At 32.1% G+C, this 16,451-nt stretch overlaps 1 protein-coding gene across 2 annotated transcripts in view; it reads left to right on the forward strand.

The window, feature by feature from the left end:
- Positions 1 to 4,771: 4,771 nt before the first annotated feature.
- Positions 4,772 to 16,451, forward strand: part of LOC140062851 (uncharacterized) — a 49,845-nt gene continuing 38,165 nt past the window's right edge. For both annotated transcript variants that reach the window (XM_072109222.1, XM_072109223.1), the window contains exon 1: positions 4,772 to 5,113. The gene's annotated coding sequence lies outside the window, so the exon portion shown is untranslated. The remainder of the gene's footprint in view (positions 5,114 to 16,451) is intronic.

Here is a 16,451-nt window from a genome sequence, read left to right on the forward strand (position 1 = left end):
AATCTTATTAACCCAGATCTCTAGTTTTATCTGTTGCAGCAATACGTCACGTTTCTTTCTAACAACAATTAATTACCAGAATACGTTTGATATGTGTAATTTGTAGTTTTGTCATTTACAATCAAAGTTACAATGTACTGCACCAGCAGATTTCAGTTGTTTTTTAAATAATGTTGGGTGGGCCTAGATCGTGCCATTATTCCTACCCCTAAAAGGATCGCTGAAGCTTTCTGGGCTATCCTGGAAAATCTTTTATTATGCCTAAATTATTATTATTATTTTTATTATTATTATTATTTTATTTATATAGCGCTTTTCCAAATTAGTGTAAAATGATCAAAGCGCTTTACATCAGCAGACCCAACAATGAGTTACTTCTTATGAAATAGATGTGTTTTGAGGGCTTTTTTAAATTTTAAAACCGTGGTTTGTTCCCGGATCACAGACGGAAGTTCATTCTACATCACTGGTTCAAATTTTGAGAAAGTATTATTTCCAGAGGTCCGCTTTTCGCTTTTTAATTTGTAATGTCAATATTTAATGTTAATAGTTAAATAATTTTAATTAATTTTTAATTGATTAAAATCACTTTGTTGGCCTATGTATATTTTAAAATGATTTTCCAAATAAATTCAAATCAAATAAAAAACTGATTTCTCTATGATCTTACAAGATAAATAAATTGTTTAAATTTATCTGATAATAAATATTTTATTGTTTTTCAACTAGATTTACATTGTTTATTATAAAATATATAAACCTTTGCAACAACATTGATAATACTGTAGCAATACATTAATCGCATTGGACTTGCAATTAATAGGTTGCCGGTTCAAGCCCCGGCCCGGTCACTGTAGTGTTGAGTCCTTGAGCAAGATTCTTTATCCACATTGTTCCTCCCCACCCAGGTGATAGAAATGGGTACCGGTATGTAAAAAGTACTGGGAAGGTAAATCAGACTCGTTTGTGCGGGAGGAGTGGCGTACCCCCCACAAACATACACACTTAGTGGAGTTTGGCCCAAACGCTAAAGAAATGGAGATGGGCACCACGGCCATAAGCATTAGCTTAGGTTTCGACTTTACCTTTTTTTACTTTAAATCTGGCTTTTGATAACGACAAATAAATAAATTAAATTTAAATTGAATTAAGAAATAGAACATTTATACCCGGAGCTACCCTTTAAATTGTGTCAAACCAGCAAAACAAGCGAGATATATTTTTGGAATTATCTGATCCACAAATCTCTATTATATATACATAAAGTTTATTATACGTACTTGAAGTAGGTCACTGCCATTCTGAAACCCCGTTAATATAATGTTTACCAAGCCCATGGGACGTTAAGATGTCCTATTACAAGTTGGTATGGGAATACAATCATTAAAATGTTCTTTTTGTATTTCCGACTTGTGTGTCTTTATCTTAACAGTCTATCTAAAATGTTGAAAACATGACGTTCTATCTGATTCTATCTGAAGTTAAAGCTCATTAAACACAGATCTATACGCCAGTGAGACTCGTATAAATGGAATGGCGAATGTCCAGCCGGCTACTTGGACACCATACCGAGTTAGGTCAAGTATGAAATGAACGATTATTAGACGAAGCGTTAATTAGGCAAATCGTCATAAGATCACGGGCGACGTATGGAATGTATATTTCTTCAATATTCTAAACCAAATGATAGAATCGACTAGTGGGGTTGAATATTATAACATGAGTCTGGTTATTGGTGGTAATTTCTGTTGCACATTATTCACTGTTTTATGTTGTTATTCACAATTCGGTGCATGTTTTTCCTCTCGGCACCTGAATCGTTTAAAAACAAGTTTAGTCAGAATCAGATTAGTGTTGATGATTGTAGGTTGCATTCACGGGTAGTTACGTGGAGCAGAGGACTTTAAAAACGATTGTACCAACGGATACATTTCATCTTCTAAGGATAAATTGTATTAAAAAAATTCTTGTAATGCAACTTGCTTTCATAATCGTATTACAATACCTTTCTGCAGTGATCCGGTCATAAAATATTATACACGAACAATTTCCGCGTTAATTTAACGTACGTGCACGTTGTGTTTGTGTGGACCATCTAACTCGTCATGGTGACGAGTTCCAATATAGTTATCCCTATTTTGTTCCGGTAGGAATAAGTATTATTTGAAAAAGCATCCTGTTAATAATTAAATAATATTAATATGTATAAACACTTGGCTATTTGGTTAAATTCAAGGTAATCTAAACCATTGCATTGATGAGAAATAGACCTAAATGTTACAGTAAGTTTATTACAAGGATCACATTCATTTTCAATATTGATAAATTAGTGTATGGAAGCTTTCGGAATAAATTTGCAAAAGGCAATTTAAAATTTCCAATTAGTTTGAAATTATTTTTTAAAGAAAGCAGAAATTTAATTTTGTCATTACTTAATCACTTCCCGACCAATATTTTGTGAATGTAATTTATTTCATCATAAAATAGATTTAAAACACTGTAATTGATACAGTAATAGGAATAATTCAAATAAGGTAAATGTCTTGAAGAAAATAGGAAAAGCATATATCAATTATATACATGATATATCAACCTGTGTGAAAATCCCTCTGTATGATGGCTACGGAGGCTTTCCGTAGCCGTCATACAGAGCCGTCATACAACATTTGCATCCTCGCAATAACGAATTAGCCTGGGCAAAAACTATAATACCCTATCTATCTACTGAGTGCGTCTTAAGCCGTTGGAAGTTTCATGAATGACACATGAAGCCATCTCAACACTGTCAAATTGTATAAAATTCGTTAATTTATTATTCATAACTTCGCAACCACACTTATTGTTTAGTCCTAATTGACCTAGGCCCATTTCATGTACGGTATTGTACATTAACTTATTTTGGATTCTCTGATTTTGGTTTAGGCTAGAATTTTTTGACAGTAACTTCCCGGCCCACACTTTACAATAAGTTTAGTCTCTAGTGACTATACTCTTCCCTGATATATTGATATACAGTATTATTATTGTTATTAGTTGTTGTCTGATAACGGCAAAAATTGGATTAAACACGCTTTGTATCGTTCGGAAAATATATGCACAATGCACTACATAATATAATTCTTACCTAGCAGTTTGGTAAAAATAATTGTATAGTATTTTCGCAACACAAAAAACTAATAAATGTAATACAATATTGTAGTCACGTGTGTTAGTTCACCAGAGAAAAATCAAATGTTCGTGCTTAACAATTAACGTTATACGTCAATTCCCCAGGGGTTAGCCGATGGATGGTCTTATTTAGTATTATTTTACATCTTTTAAGTGAACAAATTGAATACGATGCTAAGAGAAAGTTGTAATTGAAGATGAAATCAATCTTCTAAAACTGTGTTAAAATTTCTTACGCTGATTGTCAAAAAATAGATCATTTTAGTCACATGAATGTTGTGAATGCACACAGTGATGTTCCGTGCTCTGATTAATTTTCTTAGATACCAATCTTCGTTTGTGTATTATAGACAAAACACATTGATGTATCTTGCTTGAAAATTTGATTTGGCATGTGACACTATTATCTACTGCAGATAAACCATTTATTAATTTACCGTAGCGAGTTAAGAAACCGTATCCAATAATGTTTGTATCTGTTACATTAACATGAATAAAAATGCTGCGCATACGGAACCAATAAATAGAATGGCGTTTCAAAAGAAAAGAAATATTCAATCTAATTAGATACAGTAATAAGACCTTTCTTGGCACGTACTACTGTGCTCACATAATATGACGTACTTTTGCTATCTGTCTATCATCTAGATACCCGCTCCCTCTCTGTTCTATTTGCCAATAAAACTTCTCATTGCGATTTTGTTCTAAACTTCCGGTACTTCCTCCTCCATTCAGGCTCTTTTGAATTAATTAAATTGAGAATTATCAGAAACATTGCATGTGTGTGTGTTTATGTGAATGTTCACAAGATTGAAACTATGTATGAATGAATTTGATTACAAATCAATGATCGCCTTAACTGTGATTGCGTTGATGCATGCGTTTATTACGCAAGACAAACATGAAAAGTCACATCATTTCTTGTATGATGTTCTATCGTTCTTATTGATTTGCTAACTTAATCTAGTTCATCGTGAATATTGTGTACGACGGACGGGCAATGTTCGCAGTAAGAACGTGATATGCATTGTAAATGTGTTTTCACACTTGCAATCTTATTTGTACACGAACGCATTTCTACGACTGTGCGGGAGACGTTACGTTATTTTTGTCCAATTAAAACGGTAAGTTTGTATTACTTGTAGGCCTATAATACATATCGAGGAATCACATACTGACAATAATAATGGGGATAATCATGTGTATGCCTAATATCCAAACCTTATATTGCTGCGCGTGCGCTAAAATTGTTTATGCGTAAAGCAAAACCCGTAAAATATTGAATTGCACGAATTGCTACTTTAAAGATTGATGGACGACACCAGTGGGATATCAAATCAGACAGTTTGATGGACTTACAATATACACAAATTAGACCGTAGAAAAACTAGCTAGTATCTGATATCAAAAGCCACCGGGCAGAAATTTCCACAATAAATTATGCATTATTTTAAGGGGCAACTATTTTTAAATGGGCTACAATCACTATTTGCTTATATAATATGTTCTTAAATATTCATGATTAATCATCCAAAAAAATCGTATTATATAGCTTTCAGCGTGAGAGAACATTGAAAGATTTCCAAGCTCGGTGACCTTTGGATGACGTCACTTCTGATTTTGCTCACTGTTTGTAAAGACAAGGTATTGCAAATTCACTCATTACGAAGCAACTGCGAACAACTTACCACCGTATCTTCAAAGTAGTTAAAGGTACACAATCCCTATGGCGACAGCTGCCGTTTCACTATTGAACGAAGGCAGTGAGTAACTATTAAAAAATAAGCTTGGCTTATTTATGTTCATTTGTAGCGCACCAACGAACCCGCTGCGTGTGGATGGCGCACGGTGTGATTATTTTTGTAACTCTTGCCCGATAGGATACATAAGATTTTCATTTGTACTCGCAACGGATTTCATTACAATAATGCTTCATTCCGCTAAGGTAGGCTATAGTCAACGTTATATTTGTCTGTAGTTGTTTTGTTCATTTAAAAAATCAATTGCTGAATACAGTGGCGGTTTTACTATTTTCAGGAGTGTTGATCTGTTCTATGATAATTGTCAAAAATAAACTGGTATTAATACGTTCATAATTTTATTTTGACTGTCAAAAAAGTTAGACCGCACGTGAGCCTAGCGCTTCCCTAGATCCGTCGATAACTATTGTATGAAAGCCACCGAGTTAGCATTGATAATCATCGATAGTTATCGATGATAATTGTTATTGCGAAGAATAATTGATTATGCGTCTCAACAATCAAGTTTCTAACCCAAATACTTATTGCAAAAATTACACGTGGAAGTTTGTCTTGATATTGAACGTCAGAATATATAGATTAGGAGAGTCGGGACCTCACATCCGTCAACAACTAAAAACGTTTTAAAATGTATGCGTATTCGGTAAATCAGGTCAGAAAAATATCTCGTATACATACACAAATGATACAAAATTAATAATATGGATAGGCCTGACTGTGGAATCCAAGCAGCACACCACGTCCTCTGTAAGATATTGCAATATTACATTATAAACATAATCGATAATGTAGTATCTCATTGGAATTATACCCCTGGAGGGCATGTAATGAATATATAGATATATCAGATGGATTGTCTTTCTTCTTTAAAGACAAAGAGATACAAGTCATAAGCTGAATGATAGTTATTAATATTATGATGAAAATGTTTTTAGCAAATTCTCAAAGTTAGCTGAGTGCCTGTTTACATTAATAGTTTAGTTTAATACAAGATGAATCATAATGTTAATTCTAAGTTGACAAAAAATATGGAAGAACGTGGTTGACTCTGATAAATGTATGTCTTCAAAGTCAAAATCCCCTGAACCGTAAAGACATTTGTTTTCAGTTTTTGAACGGAGTCTTCAGAATGAGATATAATTAAATTGTATAATTGCAAAAGATTAGAGATCAAGAAACAAACAAGTTTGCTTATTGAGTTGCAGTTGTCTGCCGTACTAATTGTAATTGCTTCGATGGATGTAGTAAGCGCGTGACGAGTAATTCTGTTTCTTATAAATATAGAATTATGTTATTTTCTTGATCGTTTACAGTTAAGTGTTCTTGTAATAATATTAGTATACATGTTTAAAACGGCACCCACGTGGACTCTACGTATTTAAAAAATGAGGCAGTTTATGTGGTAAAAAGGTTGTTGTCAGGAGACAAGAAACTGCAGGTGATGTTCATTCTCTCTAGACATGATATCGTACGAGAATCGGATGTAAAATGAAGAGTAATTCGTAATTAAAGTCGAATACATATATAAAACTAAATAATCTACTGGACAAACAAAAAATGCATGAAAAGCAAGTTAGTAATAAGCAAGGTTTTTATTCTAGCTTTTGATTAGTTAGACTTCTGAGAACTAATTATTCGATATAAAATCCCTTCTGTAAAATTATCATCCTAATCTTTCGAAACTGAACTGAAGCAAAGATGAATTACAAAAATCAATGTTTTCTTAAACTACTCCTGTGAATCGAAATAGGCTTATGCAATTTGTATTTTTCTTTAACTACGTTGCATGTGGCACTCAAAATGTGTTTACGTGTTCTTTCTACCGATGTTTGCCTATATTGATTCGTTAGTTTGTTAAAATGAATGAATACATGTAAATGATTGAACAGATGGAGAACAAAATGAGAAATGAATTGATATATTTAATGTTATTATAGAAGAAAGCAAGTTTTGTTTTGAAGTAGATAATATGTATCTGATATATACATTCATTTATGTGAAGAAGGGGAAGGGAGGGATGAAAATACATGACCGAAATGTGGTTGGCAATTGTCTGGATACTTTCCACGTCATATTCTCGTCATTTTCATTCATATCAGTAACGTCTCAAATCAAATTATGTTGATGATGATATCAGTTTTAAATTGTCAGAAGACAAACACAACAACTGTTTGTTTATTATCTATTGATTGTGATTATTTTATCACAGGATTAAATACTTGTTGTAATACAAACTGAATATTTGATCAACTTAAAACGATCGTGCTCACGAACCGTCCTATTGCGCACTAACCGTTCATTTTGCTCATTAAAGTCGCATGGATGATTTCGAAAGATCACGTCTATCAAGATGAATTTGATTTTGTACGTTAAAAAATAATCTGAAATCAAATTAGATTGGAAAAATAAGTTGAATAATTCAACTCACGGTGCTATTAATATTCAATATCGGCTTACTAATGCGGAATTTATTACCACAGAAGCATTTTAACACCATGCCAAGTAAAACATTAGTTGATAAATTATTTCAAGTTGATAATTCAATATATTATTTATTTGTATTCAATCCATTATTTGTCCAAATTATAGAATATTCCGGCAATCATATAAATATTAGATACCGAAGTATTTACTGTGGCAGTTGTCTCGCATTTCTAACACGTCCGTTAGAAAAAAATAATTGTATACTTACATCTAATAATACAGTGTTCATGTTTTAGTATAATACGTTTTATCTTGAGCCATCCGTGTATAAGTAACAAGTCACGAATTCAATCTTTGAAAAGTAATAACTTTGAATAAAACTTCTTAGAAAGCTTAGTAGTTTGTGTATATGGAGGCTAAAATGGTTTCTAAGTTTATGTTAACATGTTAGTTTAGACCAAATAAAAAATAATAGTTAGTTTCACGCCTCCTCGGGAACACATTTTTTCACACTTCACGGCTCAACACCCCTCTATCAAATTTTAGAACAGCAAAACTTTAAAAACTATTTACTATTTAAAATTGTTTTCAACAACAATAGTCGTGATATATTATACACAAATTTGAAAAAATAAATGATTCGATTTTCCATCAACATTTTATGATTACAGTCATCGTACTTTTATGTTTGTCCTGGAGTGGCCTCAGACTTGAAGCTAACATTTTTTATTTGGCTTTATATGAGTCTGCCTGGTGCTGCATTGAATTGACTATAACATTCGATCAAAATTGTTATTTTTAAGATGACAGACGTATTAACACGTAAAACATGTTCATATAAATTGTGTAACAAGATAAGATGGATACCCAGAATAGATAGTGATAACCAAATGTTATACTGTAGAAATACCTGTTTAGGCCTAACATTTGAATTCAACAACCTATTATTGGAAAGTATTTTCAACCCATTCAATATTGAGGTTTATTGCTGAAAATAACGTCATGTTAACTTTCTTTATGAGACTTTATAGTTGATGTGGAATGAATTGCTCGCAGAGTGCATTACGTTCTTCACACTATAAATTGTTTTTCATGCATATCGACAATCTACAGTCCATAAGCCAATGTTTAGCCTGAATATACTTAATCAAATAGTATTCAAATGTATTTTGTTCGTTTATACAATCATTTAAAAAAAACAACATTATATTAAAATATTATAAAGTCCGCTGAACTTATAATAGGCGTCCTACCCTCTAGCTATAGATGTTAGACTATAGTGTTCTGTCTTGCCGCGTGTGCACCCTAACAACAATTTTGTCATAATCTTTCTTCTTGATTTTCTTTAGAAAAATTATCAAGCAAATAATTGTTATTTCATAAAACTAATAAATAAAGCAATACATGCATAACGGGACAGAGATCTCGGACGCTGAGCTTTTGTTTCGTGTATCACCATTGTGTTACTGTGCACGTTCGACAATCGCCACACAAATCATCACTTCTTCCTTAGTCTACCGTCACGTGACGAATGTCGTAAACGAACCACATGACTCGACATACCATGCACTAATAATAACTTCTCCCTTCTTGTAGATGATTATTAGACTATCGGGTCTTCTGTCAAGTATCTTCCGTTTATTTTACTCCATGAGATAGGAAAGATGAACAACCTGTTTATTAACATTATATCGTGCCAAATTAGCGCTCGGATGTGAAATACTTATTTAACTTTTACCCTAAAGGTCTCCTCAATTAGTTGCTCGTATCGTCTTCATGTACCGTATTATAAACACCACACGTACTATCATAGATACATGTTTCATGTGCTGACGTCATGTTGGAAATTGATGACATTTATGTATTGAACATTAGATAAGAATATTCTTTGATTTGTGGTAGGCATTTTTAAAAATATTTTGTATGTAGGCCTATTATTTACATGGACATTTTTTTTTTCAATAAATTTCGGATATCAGTACCGAGTTTCTAAGTAAGTCTTTATTTAAAAATGTGTTGTCCCCAAAAAACATGAAAAATGAAGATTATAGTTTTAATAAAGTTAATCAGTTCCCTAGAAAAAAAAATGAAAATGTTTTTACCTATAAATTGACTAAATAAATGGTTAAATTCCACCAAAAACCCACTGGCTGGCAGCCAATTTGGCCATTTTTTGCTCATGAATTATACGTATGAAACGCCTCATGTGCCAAACTATTTATCTTTTTACTAATTTCGTTTCGTTTTTGCACTGAAGTTATCACGAGACCAAAACACTATGATTATTATCAATGCAGTAGAGGATCCAGAGAGGGCGCACCCTCCGCACGCCCCTATAAATCTGGAGGAAAAATCCTACCCCTATCCTTCCCCTCCTGACTTTCACATTGAACGTAAACAATGTTATCCCTAGTCTCGTGTGTTTAACCAGCGGAAAAAGTATACCACAATCATTTTACCGATTGTTAACACGCTATGAGAGTGTCATTTCCAGCCAATTATAGGTTCCAATTATCATGAATTTTACGAGTACCATTTCCGACCATCTAGGGTTGTCATTTAACAAAATCTGCTTCTATCTATCTATAAGCCATGTATGTTAACTAAAGCAACTTTAAACCCATTATTTGTAAATGTAAAATAGAAAAAAAATTAATACTTGATGAAAAAGATGATTAAAGGTAATCAAAATATGTATTACATATGGTAGTTTGGTTCGATTTGACATTAATGTAAAACACATTATGACGTAAGTTGATAGTAGATATATGTATAAAACATTAGAGTATACATGGATTGACGTCTCCTTGACGTTTTGCATAATCAGAATAAGGAAGTCGTGTACTTGTTTTAGTCTGAGAAGGATTTGTAGTCCTAACCGTGAATGAATAACGTGATGTAAATATAAATATTATGCAGTGTGTATGGTGTGAGATGGAGCGCACGTTGGCCGTAGGCTTCTTCATACACAACTCGTCCACGCTTATTTTAATGGGAACAAAACGTCTGAATAACCTTTGTGTAGCCATGGTATTAGGATATAACTACAATTACCACGATAGTAATGCTCTAGCTTATGCAGTTTTCTTGATCGATTTTGTACCTGTAGTTTTATGCCGAAAGTTAAGTTTCAGTGTCGATTAAGAGAAATCCAGATAAAACAGCAGGTAAGCGGCAGCTTATGTTTATTTTTACAATGAATGGCGAATCAGCAGCTCAGTTTATTTTACATTTCTTTTACTCGTTTAAATATCACTTTATACTTATTTTATTAGTGTTCTTGTCTTAAATATCACGTTTCTGTAATTCTTTAATGTTACCGTTTATATTAGGAATTGTCGATAAACTGAATTGAAAGTTTATAATGAACTTCTTTTTCATTTAATTCGTGCAGATAATCAGCATTTGAATAGTAATGGATTATGAGTTTAGGACTACAAACGAACCCCCTGGTTATGCTGTACTGTACGAATGAACGAATGTTATTATCCCTATTGCCTTTAATCACGACAATACATTCCTATGTTTTATTACTATTTTTAGTTAGTTAGAATTTCATTTCATCTTGTCCTTTTGTATATGTTTTGAAATGAAGGAATAAAAAAGGACTTTCATTGTCCAATTCCCCACATCTTTCATGTCGCCATTTGATTGGTCCAATGCTGTAATTGATGCAGGACACCTGATTGTTGTTTTCGTGAAACACGTAACAGATTATTCAATCTAAGCCAGATGAAGACGCTTAGAAACATTTCATTTTTCATGGAAATGGCTCAGATTACTGTTATAACTTACCATCGTAGTACCTATGGAGAATAATATATAATGTTTTTCTCATGAGGCAACTACTAATGCTACTGTCGTATCCTGCTATTAACTAGTTTGCCGATTGTTGAACGGAAGTTTGATATAATGGGAAATATATTGATATACGATTTGATATGGTATATTAATTAGGCGACTTCTCACTAAAGAAATGGTGAGTAAATTTACGACTGTACTGTACAAACTGTAGACCTATTAATATATTTAGTATCATGTTCTACCATGGACCTTTTTAGGTCTATATTCACGTCTTGGGCCAAGAGCTTGGGTTTGATGGTCATCTCATGCGCAAGCTCTGTGGTTCAGATTCAGATTCAGATAACATTTATTTAGATAATAGGCCTAATGAATGAACATATACAAAATAGAAAAAAGATATTAAAGTGAACATAGATAAAACAGTAATTGGTAGTCATTATTATCATGTATCTCTTCTAGAAGTTAAAAACTTGTCTCGCAGGGACCCACAACAAAACACATTACTAAAAAAATAAAAATAAACCTAGAGTATATAATTATATAATTGAGAATACAAATTACAGTGTAATAACATAACTAACATCTTCTTTATCAAAATTATTTAAATTATATTTCTATATTTCCATGATATAAATGAAATAAGTACCGATATCGGTAAATGAAAAAGATATGTACACATATACATATAAATACATACACATACATACATGGTTACAATAAGTGGATAGTATAGATTAAAGATTGCAATAATAAACAACAACTAATATTTTATGTGTAAACTTAAATAGTATATTGAGTATAAATAATGATAATAAGCATATTACCTAAGCTGTATAATATTTAGATAAATAATGATTCTTTAATTTTTTTCGGAAAGTAAATAATGATGATATTGACGTTTTGATGTTAGACTACGTATCTGTCCTGTCGTGTTCCTCAATAATTATAAACTTACATCACAGTTGTACAACATATTCTTTCCACAAACAATAATCATTGATGATTATCAATAATCAATTAAAAATAATAATTATCAGTAATATATTTAATATAGTTTTTTTTTAATCAAAGAAATATTTGTTTGGTTTCCCAATTCCTTTGTTTTAAAATCATATTTTGCATCTTATCGCAGAGCACAATTCAACCTTCCATAATTGATGAGAAATAGAATTTCACAAGAAAAGTAAGATTTATTGGTGTAGTTTAATAGCGTGACGTCAAAGTGTATGAAACGTAGATATAAAATAAATTTATATTTCTACAAAATTGATCGATATCGGTGATAGTAGAATAACTGATTCAGGATTCGGTTGATACACTCTATAATTATATAGGTTTTATCATGGGACTCTTTCCCCGTCCGATGTACGCACATTTATTTTATTTTATCATACTTATATTGATATTTTTAATCTATACATTTTGTTAATCCAAAGAAAGTAAATCACAGAGCGCAGAATGCACCAAACATGTAATATATTTTATCGAGATAAAATATTCTTAATTGATAGTACATATTCTTTTGCTTTCCAATATTTGTTTCTCAAAGATTTATCAAGAATGAATTACCTTACATTCCTCTGGGTATGATAGCAAGTACTCAGAAAACATGCATTCTTAATGAGGGCAACCTCATATTAAGTATAGATTCTATATTTAGAAATCAATGACGTCATCATGAGACTTGTTGCGAATAATTATTCGATGCTATTTTGAATTTTAACTGCATATGGATAACGCTTATTCTACACCTCATTATTTCAGCTTAACTTGTTTCTAATGATACCATGACATTTTCAAATTTATCTATTCTCCATGGTCAAATGAATGCGCCATATGTCTTGTACGTGCAACTAACAGCCCGTACCGATAGGCTATAACCTATGGTTCAAGTTTTATTAATCTGTGCAAAAATATATTGCAGAACTATTAAAATCTTTCATTAAATCCACATCAGCATTAGTGAACATCATAAATAACATTATCATTATAAAGTTATAATATGAAACGTTATCATGATTTTGTATCATCGTTTTTTCATCATGTTATCACACTAGCGTCATTATCATCAATTAGATTGAATGTTACCTTAAAGAAGACTTGACAACTGAGCTCATTCTGTCCCATTTACGTCATAATTAAGTGCAATATCTTCGTTCAAACACACGAGCGAACATTTTGGGGGAGAGTCAGACAATCTCCGTTTTGAATAATCCACTTTAGGTAATACATTGAAGATAGAAATTCATATTGACAACTCTAACTGTATGCTTTTTTCCCTCAATTAATTTTTATTTTAAAATTATGGCTGATGGTAAAGAATTTGTCAGTGCAGTCGGCTCTATCATCAATATTGTTATCATTGTCGTCAATACTCTTTATTTGAGTGAGTTGATACAAAAGAAAGAGCTGGAATTAAATGCCCACAAAATGTATCTAGATAAAAACGACTCAATTTTACAAAACACATTAGAAAACACATCCAATTTGAAAAGATAAAATAGCTGAAATCAATCAACTATAAAATCAAACATTAATTTTGTAGTGCAACATGTTACCTTCTTGGGTAAGAGAATGACCTTGTATTATTTGCAAATCACCCTTCATGTTACCTTTGGCGTCAAGTCCCTCGGCTTAGTCATTAATATTGTTGTCACTTTCGTCACTTCCCTATCATCATGAATATTGATATCATTGCAATACCTTAATAATTATCATCACCAAGATATCTATTCCAAGAATAATCTTTCTCATTACTAATCAACTTCATGCAAAAACTATAGGAGCATGATTACCCAACTGTTATCAATATGTTATTTTGTATTGTGAGTGTAATACTATTAATAACGGCCTTACAGTATTGGTTAGTCATTGTTGACTTATAATAATAAATAGTATTGTAGTATATTGTATTTTAAATGTGTGAATGCTTCTTTAGAATTGTGGTATTGCCATGAGCGATTTGACACAGTAACGTATTAGATGCTTGATCCAATTCATTTGCGCAAGCTCATTTTAAAGTGATTATGTTGCCTTCTCTTGCGACGTTAATGATCGTGTTGGCATTTCATTTAACCAATGTACACACAATAACCTTCTGTATATAAATAAGTTACAGCTAGACTAGTTATTTTCTGTAGTAATTGATTTTAGTAGGAACAAGAAAAATATTCTCATTCTCTGCCTGTGTAAATGAATCTACTCCGAAAATGTGAATGCAATACATGCTAAATCAACTGTTATCAAATCAACTACTTTCAATAGTGCATACTAAGTAGTTACTGAAAATGAAGTCAAAGTTGTTATTCCATGAGAATACACTGACTTTTTGTATTTACCTCGAAGATATTTTCTATTTGTCTTGACCTTTTTTAGTGTGGCTATGCAAGGTGATATCATCATCTGTAGAAATATGACCATTTAGTTTTTCAGCATTTAATGAACTGTTCGTATAAGTAATATGCATGTGTGTTATTTATGAATGAAGTGCTGAATTTGACGTTACAATATTACTTTATTTAGATTTAAGGGGGCGGGAAAATGAACGCGATGTCAAATTTAAGATAAACGTACATAATTAATCGTTGGGCATGTTTCAGTGATTCCGAAATTATGGATTCCGCGCGCCTAAAAGCAAAATATATAGATTGACCCCTAATTAGTAATTCTCTGTTTTTATTATCTGAATAAATTAATATCGAATCCGTTTAGACTTTGTCTAAACTTTGAACAAAATCTGAAATCTCCTTGTACCATTGATGACACTTCATCAGTATTAGCAAAAACTTTTCATCAACCATGTATAATTTAACCAGACCTTAAACAGTACCCTGTTCCGTCATGGGTAATTTCTGCTAGTAGGTTTCCGGCATCACACGACATTTACAACAATGTAGGCTACATTATTCAACCTGAATCTTTAATCGAGTGTTTTTTAATCAGAATTGTAATTGGTGTTTCAATGTTTATTACATCACTGTATCGGAGTCAAAGGATTATATCAAAAGTAATAAGGTGCTATTAAACAAATTGTTTGTTTATTATCATACGGTATATTAGTATTATTAAGCAACCGTGTGAAATCAATTCAAATGTGGGTGTTGTGGGTAAGGTCTGGACACCAGCTGCTGTGTATTGTAGTATAATGGCTCTGATATAACCCTAATACTAGAAATATCTTCTCCTCAATTGAGAAGAATGAATACAAGAGGAGAAAACTGAAAACTTAACCGGATATAGACTGCCCCCTATTGACCAGCATTGCACAAAGAAAAACTGGATGAAGTGATTCGGGATTCAAATACAGCAATGTGTGTTTTGTTCATGTATTTCGTACCTATACTATAAGAGCAGTAATCAGGTCTAGTTGTAGACAATCTACGAACTTTAATGATAGAAAAATTACCTTCTATCATAAGTTTTCAAATTTTTTCAAGTTATCCAACGACAGTAGTTATAGGCCTATTACGCATTTTTGTATTGTTTATAATGCTGTAAATTGCATCTCGTAAGTATTACCTTATATCTCGTGTATAATGATATTTAAGCAACATTGTTGTATTTGTTCACCTGTGCACACCTTTTTAGAAAGTCGTAAAGCTAAAACAAAACTACTTAAAATTCCGCTTTTCGAATTGACGGCGTTCATTCCATGTTAACGATGCTCTCTTATTACCGGCATTACGTTATTATTCCTTTAATATATGTTTTAATTCGCTTCGCTTTATACGTGAAGTTATAATTATAACCGCCAAATGTAATCATAACTGCTATTAAGGTATTTTGAATGACTATTCACAAATAAAAATGTCATAAACAAAACAACAGCCAATAACAAAAATGATGCAACACAACGTAATGATGATGGCCTAATATAATGGTCATTAGGACTATACATTTCAGTCCACTCTAGCCCCATAATAGTTAAAAGAACGATCGAATAGAGCATGCGCGCATATCTAGCCCATAAAGCACACGTCACCGTATGCTGTATAGGCCAAATGAAAGAAATTGTGAAATTTTAGAACTGTGTGACCTTTGAAAAATATACATTGTATTTAGTTTTTAAAAAACTTGCAACTGTTGATTGCGGCTGTCAACGTTTCGAGTTGTGTAAACGATAATCGATCATAGTTATATCACAATATTGTATATCCCTACTTCACAATTATTATATTGCTAATACATAGCTAATAATAAAGCCCATCGTTAAAGGAAAAAACTAATTCCGGACATGAAATCAAGATTTAACCAATAATGGTTAGATAGACACAAAGTCAGATATCAATCCAGTGC

Source organism: Antedon mediterranea, chromosome 11 (assembly GCF_964355755.1).
Source record: "Antedon mediterranea chromosome 11, ecAntMedi1.1, whole genome shotgun sequence".
NCBI lineage: Eukaryota > Metazoa > Echinodermata > Crinoidea > Comatulida > Antedonidae > Antedon > Antedon mediterranea.